The 26,352-nt window shown below is 45.7% G+C and overlaps 1 protein-coding gene across 1 annotated transcript in view; it reads right to left on the reverse strand.

Annotated features, from left to right (window-relative positions):
- The window catches only part of DMTF1 (cyclin D binding myb like transcription factor 1), a 46,261-nt gene extending 40,320 nt beyond the window's left edge, over positions 1-5,941 (reverse strand). Inside the window, exon 1 of the mRNA XM_006273761.4 lies at positions 5,811-5,941. The gene's annotated coding sequence lies outside the window, so the exon portion shown is untranslated. The remainder of the gene's footprint in view (positions 1-5,810) is intronic.
- Positions 5,942-26,352: the final 20,411 nt, after the last annotated feature.

The following is a 26,352-nucleotide window of genomic DNA, read 5'->3' on the forward strand; positions in this document are numbered from 1 at the left end:
TACTAACTATACTGAAGTTAAACTATACTGAAATGGGCTCTCAGGGTTATTCAGAACTGACAGCACAGAGAAACAAGATCATAACACGACCAACACCACCTCCATTTAAAGAAAGCATATTTTTCCACCAAAAATCCTTAAGATGAGAAACCCATCTACAATCATCAGAACAGTTTGTATTGCTCAAGCTCTGCACAAGCATGTAAGGTAACTAGTTGAAAAAGAAAAATGCCAGCTTCTTGCTCACACTGAACAGCCAGGTGAAGCCAAACACACAGCATGTATTATAGCAACATCACAAATGGACCAGGTAAATATTTCAGTTCATAAAATCTATCACAAGGAAACCAGCATGAACACCTTTAAGGCACAGGGAGAAAAGGGAGGCAGAGAAATCAGTCCAACAAGCAGATTGTGCGTACGTTTTCGTTATAAAGCTCAATCCACATCAAGATTTATTCAGGTGGCTTGGTATAAAATATACAATCCTGAGTAAGATGGCGGCAGAGTTCCAAATTATGCTTTACCTGTCAGTGAAACATTGACAGAGATGGATTATCACAGAACGAGAAGATGTATAATGGGACAAACTTCTCATTTACATAAGTGTAATTTTGGCAGAATTCACTCAAGTCAAGGAGTGCAGGTTGTAGCAGTGTTGGTCGTAGCCGTGTTGGTCTAAATATGCAGATAAGGTTCTTTGGGTAAATCTGATATCTTTTAGACCGACTTATCTAATAAAAGATATCAGATTTACCCAAAGAACCTTGTCTGCCTGAAGTCAAGGAGGTATTCTAGAAATGCCAGATAAAATACTGCTCTGACACACAAGTCATTTTTATAAGTATGTGTGAAGGGAGCTGACCCAATCACAGAAGAGCCAGGAGTCTGGCTGAGCTGCCTGCTCTCCCCGATCTTGTTCCTATGCACAACGGAGCTGCTCGCACAGGAGAGACCCCAGGATCCAGGGAATACAGGTGCCAAGTGGGGGCAGGGCAGAAATGAAGATCCTGGCCTACATGAGCCACCTCAACATCCTATGCAGAGATAAGGGGTCGGAGAAGGTGCTGCATCACACACAGGTGTATGGGGCAGCAGCAGAGACAAAACTGAATGTGAGCAAGAGCACATGCCTGGCGCGGGGAGAGCTTGGGACATGATGGCCACGAAGTTTTTCCATTCCCAAAGAGGACGAAGATAGACTTTGACCTAGAGTTGATACACCAGAAGGCTCAGGACAAGACCAAAGCCACAGTCAAGCACAGGTTAGGACAGTGGAATTTGTGCCACCTCTAATAGAAGGGCTCTCATGGGGGTGGTGCTACTACCAATGCTTCTGTACATGACACTGGTCTTCCCACCCTCACAGCAGACCATCTGCAGGATCCAAAGGGGCATGTAAATTTTTTTTTCTCTAGATGGGAAAAGCCAACTAGAACCACCCTAAGCCAAAACTGGCCGGGAGCCAGGGTTTTCCAGACATGCTGATGTTCCTTTGAGCAAGGTACATGAGCCCTGTCTATAAGCTGGTAGTCAGGGAAGGGACCAAGGCAACAGGCTTTGTCCAGTATTTTGCAGGTCTGCCGCAACCCTGGTGGGTGCACACAGTGGCCAGAACACACCTACGGGCCTGGAAACCTCCATGGTTCTACCTGACCCTGGAGTTTTTTCCAGCCATTATGAGGTGAAAGATGAGGCTTCAGAGGCTCTACTGAATCATCGTGAGCTGTAAACAGTGGTTAGGGCAAGCAAAGTGAGTATGCTCCCCAGCAGCAGATCCCAGTCTGTGAGGGAAAGGACTTTCAACAAGGGCCTACAGAAAGCATGCAGGGACCTCAACTGGCAGACAGCCCACCAAGTACTCCCAGTGTGAGCAGTACAGCACAGCACAGGTGGGGGACCCAGACTTGCCCAGAGGTAGAAATGATCAACCACTTGCTCTGGAATTGTGCATACACCACTGAGGTCTGGGGGGAAGCGAGCAGGCTCCTGAACGGTGAGAGGGGTGACAAACCTGATCGGGGAGGCCATGGTGTTTGGACACCTGACAAAAAAGCAAGGGACCCTGCTGGTCTGCTTTGACCAGTTTGTTTTCTATTTCTTAAACATTCTGGAAAACCAGGAACTTGCTGCTGTACAAGCATACAAGTCTCCCAGGAGAGGACTGCTTAAGTCTCTGGGTGAACAAACCGTAACTCTACTTTCAAGAATGGAGGAAGACGAAGGGGAGAGAGGGACAGATGAGACCTATGGAAGAGGAAGACATGGCACACTGTATTTTGTGACACAAGCACATAAGATGACTCCTGAAGACCTGTGGCCCCATGAATGTGGACTGGGAAAGTAAAGGGGAGGGTTGGGGTCCAGGTGTGGGTTTGCAGATGGGGTGGTGACAGGGGAAACAAAGGAGATGCAGTGAGCGGCAGTGGAAATGTAAATTGTCGGTGTAATATGTTGTGTAATGTTGGTGAACTGTTTGGTCACCGTGTCAAACCAAATAACTGCCAATATATAGATGGGACTTTATTTTTAATATATACATATTTTAAAAAATGTGAAGGAAGCATGCCTTCCCCATTCATACAAAGGGAAAACCCCATACAGGCTCTCAGGTACTCTGATGTATATGAAAAAAACATGATAGGTTGATGTGCATTAACAAAAAAAGACATTTACATTCCATAATTTTATTAACATTTAGTTAATAATATCTCTTCACCCTTCAATACAAAGGATTATAATAACGCATCAAACCTTACAAGCGAGTTATTGTCATTTCAGTAGGGATGGACTGATTAGGTAGCTCTATTGCTTCCAATGTATTGTTAAATATAGACATTAACTTCCACGCACCAAAACAAAAGTTTACAAATGGCAAAATATTGACACAAACAATAAATATTTCAGCATCAATCTTGCAACTGACTGCAAGGATCAGTTCCAAGTCTAGATCCAAGTTCTAGATCCATTAGCTGAGAAGTGTTTCATAGCTAGGGTCAGGAGGGACCTGAGATCATCTAGCCTGACCCCCTGCCACAGGCAGGAATGAATGCTGGGTTCACAAGACCCCAGACAGGTGATCGTCTACCCTCCAAGGTAGAGGCGAGGACCACTTCCCTGGGAAGCTGGTTCCAGATTTTGCCCACCCTAACTGTAAAATATTGCCTTCTGATCTCTAACCTAAACCTATTCTCCATCAGCTTATTACCATTGTTCCTCGTCACCCCAGGTGGTGCTGGGGAGAAAAGGGCTCTGCCTATTTGCTGTTGATCTCCCCTGATGAGTTTGTAGGTAGCCACTAGGTCCTCCCTCAACTTCCTATTGCTGAGGCTGAACAGGTTCAGGTCCTTCAGTCTCTCCTCGTAGGGCCTGTCCTGCTGCCCTCTCACCAAGCAGGTGGTCCTCCTCTGAACCCTCTCCAGGCTGGCCACATCCCTTTTGAAGTGTGGCGCCCAATACTGGATGCAGTACTCCAACTGCGGCCTGACCAAAGTCGCATAGAGGGGGAGTATCACCTCTCTGGACTGGCTTGAGATGTACCTTTGGATGCATGACAAGGTATGGCTGACCTTGCTGGCTGCGGTCCGGCATTGGCGGCTCATGTTCACCTTGGAGTCAATAATGACTCCAAGATCCCTTTCCGCCTCTGTGCTTTCAAGAAGGGAACTCCCCAGCCTGTGTGTGTGCTGTGGATTCCTTCTCCCAAGGTGCAACACCCTGCATTTATCTACATTGAACCCCATCCTATTCTCATCTGCCCACTTTTGTAGTTTGTCTAAATCTAGTTGCAGCCTCTCTCTCCCTTCAAGTGTGTCCACCTCGCCCCACATCTTAGTGTCATCAGCAGACTTGGACAGTATGCTTTCCACCCCCTCGTCCAAGTCACTGATGAAGATGTTAAACAGTGCGGGCCTGAGGACCAAGCCCTGGGGGACCTCACTGCTCACATCTCGCCAGGTTGAGTACAACCCATCCACCACTACTCTCTGGGTGTGCCCCATCAGCCAATTTTTTACCCATCCAACTGTGCAGGCATCATTGCAAAATAAAGCTTGTGGCACTGGATGGCAGGCTGTGGGCGAGCTGTACTCGTGCCATGGTCTCTGCTAACAAGCAGCTCCTCCAGCCTCTGTGGAGGCCACGGGGGTGAGGGCTGGGTGGAGGTGGCCCTGCCCAGTGCCGTGCGGGGGCCTGGGAGATGAAGTCCAGCCCAGGGCTTACAGGGTCAGACTCCATCTCCCAGACACTGCAGGAAGTGCTGGGTGGACTGATCTCCCACCCACAGGCTTCCACGTTGTCTCGTCCTGCCATCAGGACTCCACACGTGCTAGGAGCCCTGACAGTGGGGTAGGACAACATAGTGGCCCGCAGCCAGTGCTCACTCTTGGCAGGGGTGCATGGGTGGGCCTGGGCCATGAAGCACCTGTGCATGTGCATGCATATGGCCCTTAACAGCTCATCAAAACCGGTTAAGTGGCCCTCCAGCCCAAAACAGTTGCCCACCCCTGCATTAACTGATGCACCACTACCTAGGAGGTACAGCTAGTCGCCCTTCTGCTACTTGCAGTCACGTAGCAGCTACTCTATTTAAAAAGCCCAATGTCCTTTGGATACTCAAATACTTTTGATGATCCAAGTCTTTTGTTTATAAAATCTTTTGTTTATAAAACCTGCCCATAACTCACGTTGGCCGTATCAGACTTGTGCCTTTTCTAAATAATAAGAAAAAGTTCTTGGCGGCTTCCCCTTACAGATGGAGGTGAAACATCTCCCCTCATCTGGCGACAAAGGCATCTTGTCACCGGGAGGGGATCCGCGAGATCATGACAACGCCCGGAGGACGCTGCACCTGTCCGCCCATGCACCACTCGCTGCCGGCAGCCGGCCTCGGGCACTTTAAACACGTCTCCCATCTACGCCTGGCCAGAGCAGCTGTCGCTCGCTCACACACACACACAGACCCACGCATACATGTGTCAGATGTACATGCAGACTCACGCACGTGGAGACATGCCACACACGCAAAGACATGCGTCAGACACCCCCACACACGTGTCAGATGTGCAAAACACACGCCCACGACAGACACACACGTGAGAGAGACACGTAGACACACACGCATCACAGGTGACATGCAGACACACGTCACAAATGGACACACAAACACACATGCCCGACACAAATGGACACACAAACACATGCGCGCACGCACACACACAGACGGATGGGCAGACACACACACACCCACACTCATGACAGACACACGCGCATGCTGCACAGACACACGTGTGTGCTGCACACGTCCTTCACTGCAGCTGCTCCCAGCAGTCCCCAAGCCACTGCCCGCCCTCGTTTCGTGACCCCCCCCAGGGCACCCCCATGTCCCACGAGGGGGAGGAAGAGGCCACCCCCATGTCCCACCGGGGGGGGAAGGAAGGGGCCACCCCCATGTCCTGCGGGGGGGACCCCCTTGGAGCGGGGGAGGGGGTTGCCGCATATTTGAAAACCACCGAATAAACAAGGGACCTCGAGGCCCCCCGACACGTCGCCCCCGGCTGCCGCCGCCGCCATTTGGCCCCGCGCTCTCCCCGCCGCCATTTTCCCGGCGCCTTCCCCGGCGGTGCGCGCGGCCGCCCCTGAGGCGGGTCCCGCCGGCGCTGCGGGCTGGGCCCGGGGCGGGGGGGAGGGGTGGGGGTCCTCGCGGGGCCGCCGCCGCCCGCCGCCGCCGCCGCCCCTCGCCCCGGGCAGGCGCGCCCCGGCCCCGCGCTGCAGCCGGCGGCCCTACCGGGCGCAGGTCCCCGCGCACTTACTTCCTGTTTTGGGTCCGGGCACTTGAGAAACCAGGATGGAGGCGCCCAAGTACCAGGATGGAGGCGCCGAGCGGCGGGAGCAGCGCGGGGGAGCAGCGGGCCGGGCGCAGCAGGCCGCGGCCGCCGGAAGCGCCCCGCCCTCGGCCCGCAGGCTTCCGGCGCCACAAAGCTCACGGCGCGGCACGCGAGTCTCCACAGCGCGAAAAAAGTCCCTCCCCCCCAGCGCGCTCCTGGGGAGTCCTCTGCGTGGGACCGGCCTCCCAGTCCTCTTCTGTGCCCCTGTGCAGGGACCGTGGCACCTCTCTGCTGAGGGTAGCAGGCTTCACTATTGGGCCTGGTTGTCAAATGTTTTAAGTTTAAAATATTTCCATTCTTGCAGCCCAGAGGAGAAAAAAAACGGATCAAAACCTCTGCTGCGCCAACGCCGCGCGTGTCTGTGCTTGCAAGACTCCCCTGGGGGCCCTTAAGGCCTCCAGCCCAGGGGTGGGCCCCTAAAAAAATTTAGAAAATTAATATTTACCTGCCCCTAGCTGCCTGTGGTGCGGCCCTCAACAGCTTGCCAAAACTCAGTAAGCGGCCCTTTGCCCAAAATAGTTGCCCGGCCCCTCAGTGGTCTGCAAAACGGCATAGGTTTTATAGACGTCAGGGCTGGAAGGGACCCCGCGACATCATTCAGTCCAACCCGGGGCACGGCGTCAGCTGGGGTCAAAGGATCCCAGCAAGATAAGTATGCAAATGGCACTGCTAGGTTCACTGGAGCCCGGGCATGGGTCCCCGAGGGAGAAGGCAGCTTTACGTGCACGTAGGGTGGCCGTCATGGAGGACAGTTTGGTTTTCTGCTACTCTGTCCTCTATTGCTATGAAACCCGATGCCTTTATGTCCTGTTTTTCTCTTACATGTACACCACGGCCCAGAGGATGGATGGTTGCCTGCTAGTAACGGACAGCGACGTTGCAGAACAAAGGGTAGCTTGATAGGTGGAGCATCAAGGCCAGTAAAAAGAGAAGAGGGTCATTAACACCAGTGGGAGGAAGAGTTTGGAAGGGATCAGGCCATGAAGTCAATTGACTCCCTCACTCCTGCCTAATTAGAAATGCTGCTGCCATTGCCAGGCAGCTGATTTTAAACTTTGGGTGGAACAGAAATCAAAGCTGGGTGCAAGCGCGCCAATGCTGTCTCCGATATTTTGTCAGCTCGAATACTCCAGGAACAAAGCCACCCACTACAGGTTCCTAGGTGGCAGCACAACTTTATTGGATTTGCTGAGGCGGGGGAGCAGAAAAACTTTGCTAGAAATAGACAACAGACAGGATAACTGTGGAAGAAAGGCTAGCTTGATTGAAGGAAGATCAAAGGTTATTGAGTGAAGAGCTTAGTAGGAATCAAGTGGATAATAAGAAACCATGAAGTCAATTAACTACCTCAGGTCCAGCTGAGTAAAAATGTTTGTTTTAAACTTTGGTGGAGTTGGACTCAAAGGGGGTTGAACTGCACCACCATGCCCTGAATCTGTCCAGACCTATGCTGAATCAATAAGAGCAGTAGAGCACTTCAGATAAACCATCACCTTCTTCCACACCCTTTTCCATGAGATCTACTGTACTTCCCCTCTCTAGGAAGTCATCAGATTTACCTCACACTCTCTGAGGTAAATCAGGCCTAATCAATGGGACTGTGCCAATGAAAAAACAATAAATGTCCATCTTCTGCCAGTGCTTTCCCATTGGATCACATTGTGCATTCTCTTCCTCACACTTGTACCATGCTGCTCCCTCTGCTTAGTTGCCTGCTACACTAAGCTATACTTTACTGTGTTAATTATTCAGCTGAAATTTGAAAATTAATAAAGGAACAGACACATCAGAAATCTGTCAAGGGATCAGATCACAAAAAAAAGTGTGTTGCTCTTTTTTTTTTATATTGAGAGCTTGATTATAGGACTCTTCAGCATTTCTGGGGCTCATTCTACAAACCTGCTTACATGAGTAGACTCTGAGTTCAGTGAAACTACTTCTATGAGTAAAAACTGTGTGGTCCCTCCTAACCTAGTGTCCTGTAATATAGTCAAAGAAGTAAATCATAGGAAAATGACATTTCATTATGACATTTTGTATGACATCTTTGCAGAGAACGGGGGAAAGTACATTATTTTGTGTAAATTATAAAATGTGCAAGGTCCTTGAGTCTAAAATATGTGCTCCCATAGCAGGGCTATTTAAAAAAACAAATACAAGAATTCTTTTATCTTCATGTATTAATGTGTAAGATGGGGGGAAGACCAAATGAAATGGGGTTACATAACTTACACCAAATGGAAAGGGCATGTAACTTGCCAAGAAGGAAACTTGGGGGGTCTGCCAGACATTGTGGATCCAGCAGTTCAGGACTAGAAATGCTTTCTGTTCCAGGACGGGAAGATCTGTTTTGTAACTGTTAAGAATTCCTGAGTTTTCTTAGTTTTTCTCTAATTCATTAAATATGTCTAAGCTGCCATCTCTGCAGGTGTTTCATGTGCTTATCCTACATGGCAGAGATTGGGAGATGCCTGTAGTTACAGTTGCTTCCTTTTATCAAATCCTATTGTTGGTTGTTTTTAACCTGGACAAACCTCAATTGTTCAGGCAGATTTTTTTTCCATTTTAGATATTTGCTTTGGAGTGAATATTTTTGGAAGAAAATTTAGCAAAAGTGATTAAGTGGGTTTTTTTCAGAAATAGGTTTTCACAGAATATGCATCATTTACCCATATTAAAAATATAACTGTTTTACAGCTTTAAAAATGTTATTGCTTCTGTGCGGTTGAGCAAGGATTGAAGTTGCACTGGAGCTACAACAATGGGGAAGAATTTTTCACAAAAACATCTTAGTGGATTAGGTTTGGGTCAATCTAACTATGCGGGCACATCTGCATTGCCTCTGGATAGTGTTAATAAGCACCACCATGAGCAACAGCCTGCCTGGCTTCATGCATAGTTTAGACTGGATCTGGGGACCAGAAAGGGAGCATGCCAGTAAGGTCTCAGTGCTTACAGGCATGGGTACAGAGTCACACTAGGGTGAATATAGTTCAATCATTGATGGCATGTTCTACTCACTTCATGGGTCACGTCCACATGAGCAGAGGCTCATGTTTGCAGCAGCTCAAATAGTAGCGGCACAAATTGGTGCTCCTACTTTGTGCTGCAGTGCATGTCCATGCCCATGCCCCTACACTTTGCAGCAGGACACATTGTCCCGCTGCTCCATGTGCAGCAGGGGGGGCTGACTAGGCACAGGGTACCTCAGCGAGGGAGCTAGTCAGCTGGGGAACGGCACATAGAGACAGGAGAGCAAGAAGCTCAGAGCTGCCTGTTTTTCCTCTCCACGCACTGCAGAGCCCCAGCACTGAGGCACCCTGTGCCCCAACCAGTCGAAGAATGGCACATGGAGATGGGGGAGCTGGCAGCCCAGGTATGCCTGCTCTCCCATCTCAAGGCACATTGTGCCTCACCTCGGAGGCTCTGCAGCACACGGAGAGGGGACATAGGCACCCTTGTGCTCCTGCTCCCCTGTCTCTGTGTTTGTGCTGGCACATACCACTTTAGCGTGCCTTGCGCTACTTTTTTCTTGGGGTTTTTTATTTAGTACCAGGAAATCCCTGTAATAAATTTTGCCCTGGTGCTGCAAACCTCACATGCTGCATATGCAGATATTCACCGTGCTGGTAATTTGCAATGTGGTGGGGTTTTTTGACCCTAGAAGATCCTGGGGTCAAAAAAACAGCACCTGAAAACAGTGGGGTGGCGCATGGTGTAGCAGCACGCACCACTCAAAATTGGAGCCTTGCCAGCTGGTGCTCCAGCTGCTGGCCAGACTCCATGCGCTGGATCACCCATGTAGTCCAAAAGAGATGTAGATATGCCCTAAATTTCCCATGATTTAAAAGCTTATTTTTGGTAATAATAACAATATAGCACTTTCTATAACACTGTTCAATGGTAGAACTCCCAAGTAGTTTACATCGTCTTCCAACTAGGAAATTGAGTGGCAGAGATGTGAAGGACCTCAGGTCACTCAGCAGGTTGAAGGCAGAACTGGCAACTAAACCTCTGTCTTCTGAGTCCCAGCCTAGTGCTCTGTCCACTGCCTCCTTGGTGTGGTGCATCCCTAGTTGGCTGCTCTTTGGCCAGAAACCTCTCAGGTTTGGATGTAGATATTTTGCTCTCCCCTAACTTTCAAATGCTGAGATGTGAGACCAAACGTTCCCTTCTGCCATGAGTGGACAGAAGGACATATTTGTTCCTTATGGCAGAACAGTCAACAAAGAGGACATTTTGGGCTTTGTGTAATGAATGGCCCTAGCTCTGTGTGCATATGTATGCATCACTCTCTAGTGTAATGAAAGAATAAATAAAGAAATTCCCATGTGGGTCATGCAAGTCGACCACTAATTCATTATCATGAAAAACCAGGCTCTCACATTAAATCTATATGCCCTGAGCGCTCAGCTAGTTATTGCACTCCCCAACTGATTCAGCAAAAAGAAAGGTTTTCAATGGACAAGCACACCAACAAGAACTGGATTATGTGGATAATCCTTACCTCCACCAGAGCTCACGGAGCCGGATGGATTCTTAGTCTTGAATTTCTTCCTTGGTTTTCTGGATTTAAATTAGATTCTCAGACTCTTATTTTCCTTTCATTTCAACTGGGCAAATATTGTATCATCCATACAAAACTATCCTACATAGAATGTGGCAGGGTATATTTCCCCTCCTCCTGGATTTATAGATATATTTTCATAACAGCCACTAGATGTCTCTGTTACAATGTTCAGCCATCCTTCAGCTACTAGTTGCATCCCCTTAGTCTGTGTATGTCTCCTTTTGCCTGGGTAATGTTAAAGACAAAAGAGTGTCGCTCTTCAGTTACAAAATCCTTCACCTTGCACAGGTAAAGTCTTCAGGTTCCCTGTCTGTCAGATGCTGGTTGAATAACGAGACTACAGAATATGGGGGTGGTGGAACTGACATACTGAAGGATATCAGTAACGTGTCAACGACTCAGCCAGAGGCTTTGAGGTGGTCTGAAAGCAAAACAGATCCATCCAGCCCCTTCTGTAATTCTAATCATCAAAGCCTGGTTGTTTGGGACTTGACAGAGAGTGTTGTTAAAATGAAATTTGATACAGATTTAAACAATATTGTTCTATAGCATGTACTTTCTTAATAAGATATCATCATGGATAATTAGTGGGGAAAGAATTGTGAAGGGTTTTAAATCTGATGCAGAAGAGCAGAATTGGGACATATTCAAGACAGGAAGCAAGGAAGACAGCTGTCGTGGCCTCCTTTGGAATGGCCTGTGAGAAAAAAGGTCCGTGTCAAGAAAGCAACAGAAGTGGAGGCTGCGGCACTTGAAACAGGGGATCATGAAAACCTGGAGGAGTTATAGCTCATAGACAGAAAAAGACAGACCTTGGGCATACACTCGGGTTTCCAAAAAAACCTCACATAAAGTGAATTTGCATAAAGCGAATACATTATTATATGTAATTAATAGGGATGTGTACCAGCGTGGGTGACTGGTGCCATCTTAGTCAGGGGGGCACGTGCCCCCCCAGTGACCAGTCAGTGGCTGGGGGGGATCGGCCAATCTCACAGAATATGGGTGGGTGGGGGCGGGGGTTGGCTCCCCTGCAGCCAATTGTGCCAACTGGGAAGCCGCTACAGTGCTCCCAGAAGTGACCACAGTGCTCCCGGAAGTGGCCGCAGTGCTTCATCCAGTGCTCACACTCCCCCGCTGGCACTCCCAAGGCAGGCACCAGTGTTCCTGCCTGCCCCTCCGCCCATCGCCTAAGTGGAGAGCATGGCTTGTCAGGGGGTGCACCAGTGTTCGCCACCTCCCCCAATGAGCCACCCGAGGCTCCATCCTGCTCCCCGCTGGGGCCTTGCAGCTGTACACTGTGGCCCCAGGCCCTAAGCACCTGCCGGCTGGACAGCAGCCCCAGCCCTGCCCAGTTCCCTCCCTACAGGGGACTCAATCCCCCTCTTCCCCCCCCCCCCTTACCTGCCAGAGTTGCCCTCAAGGTAACTTGGAGCCACGTCCATGTACTATACGTGCACATGGCGCACCCTGTCTCACCGCCTTCCTTCCGCTTCCTCCCAGCCCCCTGCAGGCTGGCACTCTGCCAGCCTGCAAGGAGCTCATTGCTGGCCAACTTCGCATAAGATCAGATTTTTCTTGCACAAAGTGAATTTCTGGTATAAATAAAGTTGTTGCATATAAGCGAATTTGCACAGAACAAATTCACATAAAGAGAGACCCAAATGTATGATCAAAGAAGTAGAAAAAATTTGGACATGGCCTCAACCTTTTGAAAAAGATAAACCAATGTCCAAGGACGATGTGCAGGTTATAGGCCTTAATGAGAGGGAGATTGGTGGTATGGTCAGTGGTGACAGAGAAAAGGAGTGGCAGGGTGTTATTTTGGGTGATATTTTATAGGAGAAACTGGGTGTGTCTACACGTGCATTTACTGAGCAGTAACCAAAATTACTGTGTACTACAGGTGCACGTCTACATGTGCACACCCATGCTGTGCAGTAAATATAGTGAGTTACACTGACTTGAGTGTAAATTTGATACCTGCATCATGCAGCTATCAAATTAATGCCCAATTAGTTACTGCGCAGTAATGCATGTGTAGATGCCTTACTGTGCAGTAACACTGTGTGTGTGGACTGACTTGAGACTAACTGTACTTCCAAGTCAGTCCACGCACAGCATTAATGCACTTTAATGCCTGCATGTGTAGATGCTGATCTATTCCTGCTTACTGTGTAGTAACACAGTAATTTACTGCACAGTAAATTTAAGCTGGCATAAATGCACATGTAGACACGTCCACTGAGATGCAGGATATCTTGATATGACTTTTCATTTTCCTTTCTCTTATGGAAACTATGTAACTGTATTTTAATTAGTTTGTGATACAGATTGCATGAAAATGATTTGATAAACCTTTTATTTTTCCAGTTGTCTGCAGTCAGTGTTTTCTGGGTTTTATTTGTTTGATGACATGAATTCGTCTGTCATGTCTGCTTAGTATGAGGGACTCTTTTTGTCTCTTGGGACTCATTCAGCCAAATCACTGGTTTGACCTGCAGCATGACTGACAGGGTATTTCCAGCACACCTCTATCAAAGTGACAGGTGTCAGTGCTGCTTTCAGTAGTTCAGAGCCTGTCAGGATTTCCATTATAAAACATTTTTCTGTCACCAGTAAAAAAGTTGTATAAAAGGGCTAGACTGTGTCTTATCGAGTAATATACTAAAAAGCAGCACTTTGTGTGTGTGGTTCCTATTATTCTTGAGTAAAGAAGAGTCTAGCATCTGACTAGTTAGGGAATTGTACCTCCTTTCCCCTGATCTACAGGCACCAATTTCTGGAGCTGAGTATCCATGAGCAGGAGGTGGAGAGCAAAGGGCAGGTCTGAAAGGGAAGCACATCCTTCATTTCCACCCAACCTGTAGACAATCTGTTACTGTATTATTATTTGTAGAATCACTCTGTATTTCTTAGGTAAAAGGACAGATCGTAAAAGGTCTTAGGTAAAAGGACTGTGAGAAGCTCACAGTCTGAATAGAGGAGCCAGAGGAATAACAACAGTGTAAAGTATTGGCTATACTGGAGCCACATGGAAAAAAACCCTTGAGAGAGCTGTGGGTTTTATTCCCTCTAACTGGGAGATGGTCTGAAATTTTGCCCCTACCTGTAGGTGGTTTCACACATTTACTCAACTGCATCTTCAGCGCTGTCCTCAAGCAATGCTTAAAGTCTGCAGTGTGATGGCCTTTTAATGCTCACTGCTCACCAGTGGTAACCTGACTTTCCTGATGGTCTAGGAAGTCAGGGGTTGTAGAAGATACTTTCATATTTCAACAGGTGTAATGGTTTTCATGTCACTCTGTAGACTCTGGAGCTGGGGTGGGTGGGGTTATACTACTTTCTTTCTCCTTTTTGTTGGAAGGTCTAATTATTCACATCTGTATAGTTGCCGATGGCTGGTTTGTCCTCATGTTATTATCACATAGGCACTTGGAAAGTTTGCGTAAAGGCTGCCCATATGTTTACATCGAAATAAAAAAGAGGAAGTGAGGAAATAGGAGCTGCCTATAAGACAGAAAGCTGTAAGGCATAGGTTAGAGCCAGAAGCAAGAGGAGAACCCAGCCAGATTTGAACTGCTAGTGAGAGAAAGATGTCCAGGGGAGGTAGCAAAGCAGGAAGACTGGCTTCAGTGGACGTCCATGGAAACAGGAACAGAGAACCAGGTCTGTGAATAGCAGGAAAGGGAGAGAAGAAGGTTGTGTGGAAGGAGAGTGTGTTCAATAGAAGAAGAGGAGGAGGGATGGCAGGGTGCAAAGCCATGAGACGAGAAGGGAGAGAAAAGAACAGAATGGATGAGCTAGTCAGATGGAGCAAAGAGCAAAGAGCAGGCAGTGGGCGCAGTAGTCTTCCAACATGCTTAGGGCCAGATTCTGCCACTCTTATTCATGTTGAGAGGCCACCTACTGACACCAGTGGGACTAACTGCAGGGTGGGCATCATATGTCATGAGAATGAAAACTAGTTAAATCTGAGACTTTCTGCAATAGCAACAGATAGTTTGCTAATGTTGTTTCCATGTAGTCAGCACAGAGGTGTGGTATAATCGCAAATGGAAAAGGTGTAGAGTCTTTCTATGCCTGTAAAGGAGGAAGACCACGGGAAGGAATGGTGTAATGTAGGGTAGGTCCATTGTTTTCAGTGGAGCTGCAGCGTAGGATACCAGCTGGGAAGCTTGCCCCATTCTTACAACAGGATGTCCTTCGCACTGTAAAAAAAAAAGATGCTTGAGAGCTACAGGACTTTTGGCTTGTCAACCTAGGTGTTGATTTTTCCCTTTGTCATTTTTTGCTGGATGCTGTTTCCAGTAAAATCAATAGCAAAGTTCCCACTGATTTCCCAAGGAACAGGATTTGTCCTTTACTTCCATTTATCGGGCAATTTTCATCCCCTGTCAGCAGGTGGCACTGTCAGACATTCAGGATTTAAACATTTGACAGCATTAAAGGAACGTTGCCAGATTAAAAAAAAAATGTATCTCTACCTAGAACATATTATTTAAATATTTTTTAAAAAAATATCAAACTTACTAATGTAATTTTTATTTCTCATTTTTCATTTTTCTGTCCTCTTCCACCATTAAAGCAGATGAGTTAGTTTCTGTTTCTGACTGCAACCATAGCACAATGCTGCAATGTTGGAGTTACAAACTTTGCCAGGGAATGTTTAAATCCAAGCCCAAAGGTCTCTGCAGAAAGCAGAGAGACTTGTGGCATTAATTCTACTGATCCAAGATTTTCCCTTCTGTTCACAATATCTGTATTTTGGGTCTAAGCGGACCTGACAATGGCCCTTTAATAATTGCTTGGGCTTTTTTCCAGTTCATATAACAGTGTTTATCTTCTTTGTTGCTACATGGTGGGTACACATTGCAGCTTCCTGCTTATTTTTGCTGCAGGACTCAGAGGGATAAGAGAGACATCTTGATGGATTTGTCTTAGAGGAAACTATTATAAACAAATAAATACAATAAAAATACACACTGTAAAAAAAAAGCAATTTTAAATCTTGATTCGTAATCAGAAATAGAAAGGGACTTCTGAAGGTCATCTAGTCAACAGGTGGCCAAAGAGCGGCTCCAGAGCCACATGTGGCTCTTCAGAAGTTAATATGTGTCTCCTTGAATCTTTGCACAGGCACGTGGTAACCAGCTCCCAAATGGTCACCGTTTGGAAGCTGGTCACCATTTGGAAGCTAGTCACCATGTGCTTGTGCAAAGATTCAAGGAGACACATATTAACTTCTGAAGAACTGTATGTGGCTCTGGAGCCGCAGGTTGACCTCCTGCCTGAGGCAGGATCCTCCTCATCCAAACCATCCCAAATCTTTATCCAACCTGTTACTAAATATAACAGGAAACCCTGTCATACAACCACAAGGCATAACACCCTAACTTGCCACAAGTAATGCAGGGGGACAATGGTGGCCAATGTCCTGCTGCTGCAAGGGTTGTTAAAATATGCTTGAGAGATCCAAGGAAGAGGGACCGCTCCCTCCTACTTCAGTCCCCCCAGCCCCCTGCCTGCTACAGAGGAAGGCAAATCCCTCAATCTCTGACAAGCTGGCCATGGGGTAAAATTTCTTCCTGACCCCAAATGTGATGATCAGTTGGATCCTGAGCCTCTCCATGGGGCAGGACCCTTTAGCCAGCAACCTCCAGGTTTTAGTCCCAGTAGGAACACTGGCACACCCCAGGCAAAACTCCCAGATTTGGCTGCAGCTCGGTGCTTCTGGGAAAGGCAAAAAATCTCCAAACCAAGCAAACAAATTAACAAACCAATCCCAACATGTAGCAACAAGAGGGGACAAGAATTCCTTTGGGAATACCCACAGTAGAGCACAGGCATAGCTACTCCTAGATCATCGCCGACCAGCCGTTATCCGCCCTCTTCAAGAACACCTCCAGTGATGGAGAGTCCACACCTTTGCTAGGCCATCCACTCCACTGCCACGCTGAAGCCAAAAACTGCACACAGTCTTCCAGATGAGGCCTAACCAGTGCTGAGTAAAGAGTAAAGTTGAATCTCACAGGTCTTGCACCTAACACTTCTGTTGATGCATCCCCAAACCACATTTGCCTTCTGTGCAGCTGCATCATACCACAGACTCGTGCCAAGTCTGTGATCCACCAGGATTCCTAGATCCTTCGCTGTAGTGCTGCCATCCAGGCAGGTGTCACCCACTTTGTATTTGTGTTTTTGATTATTCTTTCCGAGGAGCAGCACCTTGCATTTGTCAGCACTGAACATCATCCTGTTAGCTCCAGCCCAGCTTTCCAATCTGTCAAGATCTTTCTGAATTGCACTCCTGTGTTCCCAGGAGCTCCATGTTTGCAATCCTTCTCAATTGCATGCCATCTGCAAATCTACTCTTTATTCCAGCATCCAAATCATTCATAAACATGTTGAACAGCACTGTGTCCAGGACAGACCCCTGTGGGGTTCCACATGAAACCTTCTGCCATTCCAACATGGATCTATTTATAATTACTGTTTGCCTGTTTCTATTGAGCCAGTTGTCTATCCATCTTGTAGTATTTTTGCTGAGCATGCATTTCTCCAATTTGTTTATGAGAAATCATGTGTGATTTTGGCAAAAGGCTTGCTGAAGCCTTGCTGAACATTATATCCACTGCTTTCCCTTCATCGCCTCAATTAGTTGCTTGTCAAAGAAGGAGATCAAGTTTGTTTAGTACAATTTGTTCATAAGTAAATCCATGCTGGCTGCTTATGATTAGCCTTTCTGCCTCCACCCTGGATATTTAACAGTGGATCCACAGCTTCCTTGGTCTTTCTGTTCTGGCCAGCATTTTTGTAAAACATCTTCTTGTTGTCTTTAACTTCCCTCGCTAAATGACACTATTTTTTTTTTTTTACCTTTCCCTTCCGGATTTTGTCTCTGCAAGTTCTTACTAACTAATAGTAATGAATAGACACTTGAGACCCTATTCTGAAAAGGTTATGTGATCCTCCCATGTGCTCTCACAATGATGCCAATGAAAGTTGAGGGTCCTTTGCACAAGAAGGTGCCCACTGGTGATTTTTTATCTGGGTGATTGAATTTGAGTGCTCAGATGCCCTTTTTTGGGGTGTTCTGACGGTGTCACACATCTCATGTAGCCTCTGCTTCTGCACTGAGCTTCGTGAGGATGGATCGTTATGATCAAAGTCTCACTGACTTCCTAGGAGTTTTGTATGGACAGAAAAGTCTACTACATGGAACGTGCATCACAGGCTTGTGGTCTAGGGCATCCAGAATTTGAAGTTCATGCTGGCAATCTATTTTGCCCTGTTGGAAATCTGGAAAACTTGGTAAGAGATACATTCAGAACTAAACAAAGAAAGAAAGAGAAAAAGTAACAATTTATGGTGCTGTTGGGATAAGCTGATCTATTTGCATAAGTGATAACACAACACATTTATATGCCTTTATATTTATATGCATATATAAATACATACATGTATATGTGTGTGTGTGTATCAGATCTGATACACACACACACACACACACACACACACACTCACATATATGAGTCTGTGTTTCCATGGGATTTAAAAGAAAAGAAGTGTTACACTTCAGTTTTAGTCCTAGACCAGAGTAAAAGCAACTAACCGAATCAAAAACACTACCTGACAGCTGTCAAATTAGTGACTATTTGCTGTCTGGAGAGAAGAGTGGCTGAAAAACACATGTTACATGTTGTATCTTCCTACTGCTCAAATTAGGGGGTGAAAGGAACAGAAGGATTTTAAAGCTAAAAATGAAATCGTGCTTTATGTCCTTCGGATGATCTGCAAGCTGGCTAATGGTTTCAAGGAGTAATATAAATAATGTTATTAAAATGAGTTTGCTTTCAATGAGTTAAATCAGATTCATTTCCAAAGGAACTGAGTTGAAATAATCAAGTTAATTTATAGCTTCTCATTTGGAGGCAGCTTCTGAGTTTCTTCCATCGGTGGATTCAGTCATCAAGGGGAGCCCCAAGCGTGGGAAGCCTTTGACATCTGTATTTTTCAGCAAAGGAGTTTTACCATCTCTGAAGTCACCCAGCTAAATGTATGTGTTCCAGCTCATTTAAAGAATTCTTCCAGTGTCTATTGCATCCAAGTGTTTGTGAGCTGCTCTATTGCTTCCTTTGCATTCCTCCTTTGCCATTGGATCCAGGCTGAGAAAAATCACTGTAAAATAAATAGAGATTTCAGCTTGAGATCTCTAACCAAATCTGACCTAGCAGAATGATGGACTAGATGACCTCTGAGTTCTTTCCCCAGCAGTTATTCCAATTATATGGACCTAACTTCTCCTTCTCTCCATCAAGGTTTTGCTCTTGGGGTTTCTGTAGGAATTGGAAGGATGGATCATATACCCCAGGTGACAGACTGCCTTCAGTGCTGTTTCATGATTGCAATAGGCTCAACCCCTCCTTGCTCAGATCACCACCCTGTCCTGCCTTAAGCAGTGCCCAGGGCACTGAAGGAGCTTGCTACATATCTGCTTTTATGCATGAATGCTCGCGTGCACACATGTATGGACACACACACACATATGCATGATCCTAACAATGGGTGGGTGAGCAGGGCACAAGGTCTGGGCACTGTCTAAAGGGAGGGAGGGGGCACCAGAATGGAGCTAGGGAGGCTCCTCATTCTTCCATCTCTCATGCCTTTTCCCCTGCAACATACACTTCCCTGCAGTGGCTCTGGCTTTGGCTTTAACAGAAGAGAGGGCAGGCAGCGGTAGCAGTGTGAGGTGCAGGAACAGTGGCTGATGGGTTGCCCTTGCAGGGGGCAATATCACCTACTTTTTTGCCACTAAAAATCAGGTTTTAAATTGTCCATTGATCCACATGTCAGTAGCAAAACAAAAGGGTGAAATCCGACCCTGAAGGAGAAACCTCTGGCCACTGCACCTGTATCAGTCACTGTCACCACCTAGCTACTCTTGTCCTCAGGAGAAGTAGTGCAGTGAGGGCATCTTGCTTTGTCTCCTAAGGCATGACTTTGACTTCAGGCTGCAATCAGCACAGCTGTAAGTAGGTACCTGGTCCCTCAGACTGGGGAGTCCAAGATGGGCAGGTGTGAAGCTGGTCACATCACTCCCTGGTGTGTTACTAGCTACAGAAGTGATACAGCATGTGGGACTTTTGTCCTTTTAGACTTGTGCTTACAGTGAAGCATGTGCATAGAGTTAGGGCCTAAATATGCTCTTTTTATTAACATTTAGAACTGGATCCAAAATCTTCTAAAGGCAATTGGAGTCATAGATGCCTAGTATTTAGGGGCCCAAGGGCCCTGGCCCCCCCTCAGGGTGCATGTTGTCACCTGAAATGCATAAAACTTTCCACATGTCCATCATTTTAGGCATCCCCCCTCTAGCAAAAATAAAAGTCAGTGCCTGTGATCAGAGTACTTCTACTGAGCCCTTGCATTGGGATTTTTTAAGGATGCTAAGGGTTTTAGGTATATAATTCCTTTTAGGATCCTTTGAAAATTCCAGGCTTATAGTGTTCATAGATTCATAGATTCATAGATGTTAGGGTCAGAAGGGACCTCAATAGATCGAGTCCGACTCCCTGCATAGGCAGGAAGGAGTGCTGGGTCTAGATGACCCCAGCTAGATGCATATCCAACCTCCTTTTGAAGACCCCCAGGATAGGGGAGAGCACCACCTCCCTTGGGAGCCCATTCCAGACCTTGGCCACTCGAACTGTGAAGAAGTTCTTCCTAATGTCCAGTCTAAATCTGCTCTCTGCTAGCTTATGGCCATTATTTCTTGTAACCCCCGGGGGCGCCTTGGTGAATAAAACCTCACCAATTCCCTTCTGTGCCCCCGTGATGAACTTAAATTGTTGTCCAGTACATGTCAGACACCAGGGATCTGTCAGCAATCTCTTTAGCCATGAGATTAGAATAGCTAGTTAGGCCAAATTCTATTTAAAGGAATTTGAATGTTTATTACACAAGAAAAATATACGGGACAAGGCACATCATGAATAGGAAGTCCAGGGTAGTTTGTCAATATGTTTGCCTTTTCCAGAGATTGTTTTTAATAACTAAATTTACTATATTAAATTGATACATAAATTAGAAATAATCAGAAACCAAGCCATAAGCAAATAGGATTCACCTGAAGATAAAAAGTGATTGCTTGCATTCATACTAATTCTAGTACCAATACCAAATCTCACTAGGTGCATCTACACACGCAGATAGAAGGTGCCTTAGCCTGATTTAAGGTGCATTAAGGGCATGCATCTACATTTGTATGCCCTTAATACACCTTAAAAATGGCAATTTTAAGGTATTTGTGTCTAAATTTGATACCTTATCAAATTTAGGTGCAAATAGCTAAAGTGCATTAACACACGTGTAGATGCATTAAGGCAGATTAATGCTGTGTATGGACTAATTTGGGACTAACTTTAGTCCCATGTCAGTCCACGCCCGTGGTGTTAACGTGCTTTAATGCATGCATGTGTAGATATGAGCCTAAATCTCCTTAATGTGCATTAAACTAATGTACATTAAATTTAGGTGCATCAAAATGCATGTGTAGACATCCACTGTGGTGAAGGTAGCTATGGTACCAAAATAAGAACCTTTTGTTCTATTTTTTGTGTTCTTCATCTGCTTGTTGCTTACTGCAAGAGCAGTTAGGAGTCAGTGGCCATTTATTCTTTCTGATGTTGCATGTTCCACTGTGAGTCAACACATTTCCTCTCTCACTTCCTGGATTTGAACAGATAATCTGTCACCCCTTGTTGTAAGTTATGTTGGTTTTGTGCCCTTATGGAAATGACATTAGGGTATGTAAAAGGCAGGTTCATAGCCTGTCTTGGAATAGCTCAGATGGTAGGCTGTTATTAGGGTATGGGGAAACAGGTAGGACCTTGTTTGCCTTCAGCAAATAGATATCTCCAGTTTAGGTTGTGGACAGATGACACAAACTGGTGGTAAATTTGATGTGATGTTGTAGCTGTGATAGTCCAGGAAAACTGCAAGAGACCTGAGGAAATGTGCTTTATACCTGAAAGGTGATTACTTCTCTCCCAACTATACAGCTGTTTCAATAAAAGATTTCACCCACAAAAATCCTTACCCAACCTAGTGTAATGTATTTTGGTAGAATTTCCCCGCTGATTCTTTTAGGCATAATTCTTCACTGGATTGCATGAAGTTAACCTGGTTTAAGAATGTGTATAAGTTTTTCTATTTATTTTTACACTGTTGTACCACTTATTACAGCAGTATAAACATGCCATCTGTCCAGGCCCTCTCTTCTCATAGAGACTTGGAAATCAAAGGAGCTATGCTTGTTTACATTACTATCTGAGGATCTGGCCTTTTATATTCTAGTCCTTTAATACAGATACCTTTGGAATAAGATGCTAATAACCTTCACTAAGGATATTAGACTATAACCCTTGAAGATAAATTTTTTGGTGCAGAGTTCAAATCGACACTCAGGACTGAACTCTTCCAAAGACTGAGGATGTTTAAATTTGAGGTTCTGGTTCAGCTACAGCAGGATCTAGATGTGTAGTTTCATCACGCATTGACCAACAACTGACATTGGTGTGTGAATAAAAGTATCATCCTTCTGCAGAAATGACAAAAACACTACCAGTCCTGCCATCTCAATTCTTTCTGTGCAACTTAATTACTTTATTTATTCTGTTTGTGACTGTTTCTGGACTAAAAAATATGCACAACTCAAACCTGTCAGGGAACTAGCAGGTCCTGCAAGCCAAGAAAGAATTAGTGGCTGCAAGGATAAGAGAAGGGATGTTTCAATATTGGGAAATCAAAGTTGGATTGGATTTTTGGAAGTATATCATATAGGGAATCACTGGGAAAAGAGAATAAAGAAAGATAACATGTCAGCAAGTGACCAAAGGACCAGCAAAGGGATTTGGGACTTGTTAATATTGAAGAACATAATCACAAAGTCCCAAATGAAAACTTTGTTAAAAGAGTTTTTTTTTTTAAAGAATTAAAGCTAAGCAGGTATTTTGAGGGAGTTTAAGTCATTCCACTCTTCCCCCACCATCACCCCAGTATCCCCAAGCAGTAAACTATTTGCAAATATTCCATTACACATTTAGAAAACTAAAATCTAAGCCTAGAAATTAACATTCGAAAGGCAATGGGAATGCTGAGGACAACAGGACTACTCAGATGTGTTAGGAGAGCAGGATGTGACCTCCAATCTCACTATATTTCTTCATTGCTTTATTCACATTTTAGGTTCATGGCCATAAATGTTGCCTGTTGAGTAAGTAGATATTTACTTTGGCATTTGTCTGCCTTTTGGAGTTACCCAGTTGCATTAAAAATTTTATTAGCTTCCTCTTCCTGGGGCAGCTTGTAGAGGAATGACAAACTGTACACATGGGAAATAGGTGTAGGCAGATGTTCATTGTAGCATGCAGTTTCCAGTTTGCTGGGGTCAGCATTTATTGTTGTGTCTGGCAGGTTTCTTGTTCTTCCCATCATGCCTTTTGTTAACTCATAACTATGTCTTGATAAGTGCAATTATTGTGATAGGGATCACAGCCTATGTCTACTTTGAGGGATTATGGGTTAGGTTTCCAGACCTTGGACTCCAATTTTATGGACATAATTTTGCACTTCCAGTTATTTGCAGCAATTTCGTAGTTTTTTTAAGGTAAGAGGGGACCATTATGCCCATCTGGTCTAACCTCCTGCGTAACACAGGCCACAGAAACTCACAGAGTAATTTCTGCATCAAGCCATACCTTCTGCTTCCTTCTTAGCCTGTCTTTCAGAAAGCTCTCTGGTCTTGATTTAAAGATTTCAAGTCCTGGAAATCCACTGGGTTTCTAGGTAGGATGTTGCATCAGTCAGCAATCTTTATTCTGCATTATTGCTATTTTCAGATTGTCTAGCTTCGGCTTCTACAGGCTGGATCTTGTTACATTTTTTCCTCTAAATGAGACCTCCATCTAATATGAGAAATCCCTTCCTCCTGTATGCACTTGTAGGCTGTGATCAAGTTATTTCTTAACCTCTTGGATAAATGATAAACTATGCTTTCCAGACCAATTTTGGTCACTTAGATGTCTAATTTTCTGACTTGTGAGCATGTTTGGGGACTTAGCCGCTTAATTTCAGGTTCACAGTGCAACCTCACAAAGTCGAAAAAAGAGATTGGCTTAAAATTTAGCCCTTCTCTGTGAGCAGGTTGAAAACATACAAATCAACATATGCATACTGATGATGGCTGTATAGAATCTGAGACTGGAACCATCCAGGGCTCAGTTTGAATGGGATGGTGTTGATATCGATTAAAAAATACAGTGTCATGTAGAAATTGAAATAATTTTCAAGAGCTGAGATTCTGGGAATAATGGAAATGTATTCCTGTCTAGTACAGTTTTGTTGATGTGATACCTGAAAGCAATGTAGTCATGAATCTCTCTGGGAGTATCATAGATTTCTTAGACTTTCTCCAACAGGTTCTAAGAAAGGAAGCTCCAAGCTGCCAATAGTTCTGACCTAAGACCACCTCAAAGGGTAACACACGCCTGAATATGGCATGCAGCTGGAGTAACATCTTTGTAAGGCTGGTTCAGTCAGTACTTCTCAAAAGAAAACACACAATTTATTGTTAAAAGACAGCATAACACCACATTGCATTCAGTACACAACTGAAAAAGGGTCAATATTAGATAACTGAAGGGACTGTGTTTGCTGTCACCTTGCCTTCATTTTAAGCCTTTTTAAATGGCTGCACAATGTGTAATCTTGCTAAACTAAGGTGAGAATGAATCGTTGAGCATGGAGACACATTGCCCTTAGAATGGTTTAAATGCAGTTTAAACCTAAAGCAGACATACATGCCTATTACATCAATTTAAAGCCACCTGGAATGGTTGAAAAGTATACTTGGAAAATCAAGTACTATTTTGAAACAGGCAGGCAAGGTTCTTTGAGTAGATGTGATATCTTTTGTTAGGCCACCTGAGTAGTTGGACAAAAGTTCTTTGCAACCTTTGAGGTGCAATCATCCTTCTTCAGGCATTGGGGGGGTCTGAGCTGTTCTGAGACTCCAAAGAAAGTGAAAGAATGAAAGACTCCAATGAAAGAAGCTAAAAGTGTGGTAGGATGTCAGTGAGGATGTAAATAGGTAGAAATTAGGAAAACAAAAGGTAGAGTAGGGAAGGAAGGGGAAAAACGAGGGAGAAAAAAGCAAAAGGTAAGTAAGGGAGACTCTACTGTAGTAATTTTCCAAGGTAGAAAAGAAGCTGTCTGTGAAAAAGTAAATAGCTGGAAATTAGGAAGACAAAAGGTAGAAAAGGAGGGGAGCAGAGGAAGTAGGGGAAAGAAAAGTGCAAGGCTGTGTGTAGATGAAATGATGGGCATATGTGCATGACACTTGAAAGTGGGCTAAATGCTTTTGCACTGCTTTAATGGTGTCGGTGTTAGCACACCACGGCAGCATATTGTGTATTAATTACAGCTGCTGTAACAAATTCAGCAGTGAAATGTGCCTTACATGACTTGGGGCATAGGTCATTTAAGAGGTCAGGTCTGGCAGGTGCTCGATGAAGCAGCTGTCAGGCGGTTTGTAATGTGCCATAAATCCAGTGCCTATGTTGAGGCCATGATTTTTTGTATCCAGTAGATTTCATAGATTCATAGATGTTAGGGTCGGAAGGGACCTCAATAGATCATCGAGTCCAACCCCCTGCATAGGCAGGAAAGAGTGGTGGGTTTAGATGACCCCAGCTAGTTGCATATCCAACCTCCCCTTGAAGACCCCCAGCGTAGGGGAGAGCACCACCTCCCTTGGGAGCCCGTTCCAGACCTTGGCCACTCGAACTGTGAAGAAGTTCTTCCTAATGTCCAATCTAAATCTGCTCTCTGCTAGCTTGTGGCCATTGTTTCTTGTAACCCCAAGGGGCGCCTTGGTGAATAAAACCTCACCAATTCCCTTCTGTGCCCCCATGATGAACTTACAGGCAGCCACAAGGTAGGTCTCCTCTCAACCTTCTCTTGCGGAGGCTGAAGAGGTCCAGGTGCCCTAGTCTCTCCTCATAGGGCTTGGCCTGCAAGCCCTTAACCATACGAGTGGCCCTTCTCTGGACCCTCTCCAGGTTATCCGCATCCCTCTTGAAGTGCGGTGTCCAGAATTGCACGCAGTACTCCAACTGCGGTCTCACCAGCGCCCAATAGACGGGAAGTATCACCTCCTTGGATCTATTCGTCATGCATCTGCTGATGCATGATAAAATGCCATTAGCTTTTCTGATGGCTTCGTCACACTGCTGACTCATGTTCATCTTGGAGTCCACTAGGACTCCAAGATCCCTTTCCGCTTCCGTGCCACCCAGCAGGTCATTCCCTAGGCTGTAGGTGTGCTGGACATTTTTCCTCCCTAGGTGCAGCACTTTGCATTTCTCCTTGTTGAATTGCATTCTGTTGTTTTCTGCCCACTTGTCCAACCTGTCCAGGTCTGCTTGCAGCTGTTCCCTGCCCTCCGGCGTGTCCACTTCTCCCCACAGTTTTGTGTCATCCACAAACTTGGACAGAGTACACTTCACTCCCTCGTCCAAGTCGCTGATGAAGACATTGAAGAGTATCGGTCCAAGGACCGAGCCCTGCGGGACCCCACTGCCCACACCCTTCCAGGTCGAAACCAACCCATCCACCAGGACTCTCTGGGTGCAACCCTCTAGCCAATTCGCCACCCACTGGACTGTGTAGTCATCCAAGTCACAGCCTCTTACCTTGTTCACCAGTATGGGGTGGGATACTGTATCGAAGGCCTTCCTTCAATGAAGTGGAGTTCGTAAGCTTGTCTATGAAAGGTGTGTTGTAAGTTCCCTTTGAGGATTAGAGCTGAGAGATCGGAGAGGGAGTGATTGTCCT

Source organism: Alligator mississippiensis, chromosome 4, assembly GCF_030867095.1.
Source record: "Alligator mississippiensis isolate rAllMis1 chromosome 4, rAllMis1, whole genome shotgun sequence".
Taxonomy (NCBI): Eukaryota; Metazoa; Chordata; order Crocodylia; family Alligatoridae; genus Alligator; species Alligator mississippiensis.